Raw genomic sequence first — 3,845 nt, forward strand, 5'->3', positions numbered from 1 at the left:
CCTTCATCAGGGCTAAGAATACAAAAAATAAAATATAAACAGAATGACATAATGGAAAATAAAATGTATATAGGTAATTGAAAAAGTAAGTAAATATAACATAATTAAGGAAATAAAATAAAAAATTGAAGTTATATAATGCAAAGGAATATGAATGTTTTCGTTTATTAATAATTTAAAAATTAAAATTAGGGAAAGAAAAAATAAAATTGATAGAAAGAAAATATATGTAACTATAATATTAGATAGTTGAAAAAAAAATTGAAAATAATATATGGTGAACATAACTAATAACGTGGGTAAAAAAAGTAAAGAAAAGAATAGGGAAGAAGGGGAAGAGAGGGGGGGGTAAATAAAGATAGGAAAAAAGAAGAGAATAAAATATAAAACGCACCTGTTAGAATGAAATCTGACAGCCTAGTAAGGTCCACGCCGCGAACGGCCAGACTCAGCATTAAGAAATACCATCCAAAGATGACGCGGTATTTTTGGAGACAACGTTACAAATGGGTAACGTAAGTTATTTGTGTTATATTTTGACAGCATCCCCCAACCATCTTCTCCTGATATATTTGTATAATTAACCAAAAATGTATACTTTTTGAGATATGAGTAAATAGTGTTTCACTTTTTCTCATAACGTTCTAACTCGAGCCAAATCAAGGATTTCAATGGCTTTGAATCTTGACTCAGTACGTAATGGACCAATATGAAAAATACTCTAGTAAATCGATCTAATAGTTTTTAGTATAATAAGGATGTGCATAAAAATACTGAATTTTATATCCTAAATTACAGTTTTATTACACTAGAAAAAAAATAATTAATATCAGTACAACTACAACCCAAGAAGGGTCTGGGGTAAAATACTTTTTAAGGAAGTACTGTTTCGTGAACAACGATGTGCAAGGAGGTTATTTGTTCATAATCATGCTCAACCGCCAGATTTTTCCTCAATAAAGGGTACCCACTATACCCTTGGGTTTACACAAACCATGTTCTCAATTTGCAATCAAAATTTGTTTCTGCTTCAGTGCTTTGAATGCAAAAAGAACTTCAGCGTTAAATATAAGTGGGATGTAAAATTATCGAAAAAAAAAAAATATTAAATTTATGTTCTTAATGGAACTACAAGAAAAAAAGTCGAGTGCCTCTTCAAAGCACTTTTTTTTTCTATTTGACTATATCCAGTGCCATTCGTTTATTCACATCTTATTTATTGTTCCTATTATTATGTTTTAGATAATAAGAAAATAGTTAATATTTTTTTTATAATATTTACATTATTTCATAACATATAAAAGATCAAAATGTGTTATTCAATCAGTATAAAATAATAAATATTTATGTCATACTTATTTTGACACGGAATAATATTTTTGATTTCAGTTTTAATAACAAAAGTTATTAGATACACACTTAATTTAGCATAGCATAATATCATTTCATACCCTTCCATTTTAATCGAGTCCACATTTATATTTTATTTTATAGTAATTTTTTTTCATTTTTTTTTATACCAGACACATTTATCCTTTGTAATTATTATTCATTCAATTTTTTGTATACATTTCAATCATTTTAAGAATTCTTTCCAGACACAGTTAAATCAATTTTATTTTTCGATTCGCGATTTATTACAGGTATATTTAGAACTTCTTGTCAGATATTTTTTTTTTGTTCCTTTTTTCTAAATCTAATGTAGTCACATGTAATATTCATATTTTCAGTAACTTTTTTTTTTAAAGTTGTTAGCTGATTTTTTCTTAAAAATTAAAAAAAAAAATTGCTTATTCCTATAGCGAAAATTGTCTAATGCTTTATAAATATCTGGCATATTAAATACTGACGTAGGTATGTTTTCATGAATCACATCACATTTTCATGAAAAACAAAAATTCAAACAATGGACGAAAAATGTAATTTCGTTCTAAAAAAAAAGCAAAATTATTATCAGTTAACAAGAATCCGGCCCCGGAAATTCCTCTGTTGTCCTCTAAGGACCTTGAATGAGCTGATGAATTTGAAGAATGTTCACCAATATAGATATTCAATATTTAAAGGCGTAAAACGTTAAGAAAAAAAATGAAACACCTCTTATTTATGAAAGGTAAAAAAAAAAAAATTAAATTTTTGAGTGATTTAGTAGGATAGTTCTCCAACCTACTGGCCAATATCCTTAAAAAATAAATTACTGACGTAAGGTATGTAACAACTGGTACAATAGAGTAAAATGAAACTAAAACAAATAATGAATAGCAGCAGCAATAATTAATAATATTTTTTAATTAAAGTTTTGAATGTGATTTATTAAATTATTCCTTTTGTTATTTCTTTAGTTTGAAATAATTAAATAAAAAAAGTTTTAATACTTGGCACTATAAAGCTTTAATAGTGAGCATCCTGCTTATTTGGTTGAAATAAATTGTTAGCATATATTCAATACAGCAAAGAAATAAAATCTCAAGGTTTTATTAAATTACATTAAAAAAAAAGAATGACCAAATAACAACAAAATAACACATAGATTTCCATACGACAAAAATGGAATAATTTCGAAAAACATGTTGTAAAAAATCAAGCATATATTTAAATAACCTGTAAGACGTTTATTCGTTTCTAAGAACCACCAGGGTTAAGAAAGAGACTAAATAAGGACATTTTGATTTTTTAACTATTAAAGAAATTTTAATTATTTCAGAAAAATATGACCTATTTTATTGGAATTACAAACATAAGAATGTGAAAAAAAAATAAAATATCCTAAAATGGAAGTCAGATATTAAACTTAAAATAGATAAATGGTAAAAATTTGAATAGGAAAGTGCTCTAATCAAGTATTTACAATATGTATATATATAATTTTTTTTTTGTAGGTCTTGAGAATCTGTCAATGATACAACTTTATTTTGGCGACGTTTTGGAACTTAATTGTTCGTATTGTCATGCCAATTCTCAACCGCAGTGTGTTCTACAAACATCTATACATAAACCTAAAGATAGTAGTATCTTTATCACGATTATTAAATTATCTATATACAGCTATTATTATTATTCAAACATTTAAAAAAATAACATTATAGCCAAGTAAAAAATTTAATGACTGAAATCTGTATTTTTTTTTTAAATTAAAATGATAATTATTTCTTTGAACAAACCTTTCCAATAAAGTATCTGTATATTTTATTTTTCTCTCTTTACATAGGCTCTTAAATTAGTTATTCCAACATTTGAAAATATAACATTATAATCTAGCAAAGATAAAATGACTGAAATTTGTATTTTTTTTTTAAATTAAAAAAATAATTTTGATTTTTTATCACAGAAAGGCTGCTCTGGCACATTTTGGAAACCGCTGGTTGATAGAGTTTGCAGTTTATATTCTCAAATATTTAATTAGTTTATAACAATGCCTGTTGTAAACAATTACTATGGTACAGGATTACTCTTTTATAACTAATAATAGTATCATAGAAATATGAAATATTTCCATAATTTCAACAAAATTTATGAGTGTTTAACTATCTGTTTAAAAAAGTAAAATAATTTATTCTGGATTTTTATATATAATCATTAGCAGATTTTAGTACTTTTTTCTCTATTAAAAAAAAGAGTTCACAAACCCACCTTTTTGGCTTCACTTTTCCTGACAACTCACCCCTTCATTATATCCCTTCCTCCAAGAGATAGGTCATTAATCTCCAAGGATAATAACTGTTATAATTCATTTAATTTTCATTATTAAACAAATAAATAATTTAATTGATTCAATACTTAAAATAATAATAACAAAATATTCAATGATAATAGGTGATAATAAAAAAACACCATAAATTATAGCTCCT

This window comes from Halyomorpha halys, unplaced genomic scaffold (genome assembly GCF_000696795.3).
Source record: "Halyomorpha halys isolate HHAL.00 unplaced genomic scaffold, Hhal_1.1 Scaffold906.1, whole genome shotgun sequence".
Classification (NCBI taxonomy): domain Eukaryota; kingdom Metazoa; phylum Arthropoda; class Insecta; order Hemiptera; family Pentatomidae; genus Halyomorpha; species Halyomorpha halys.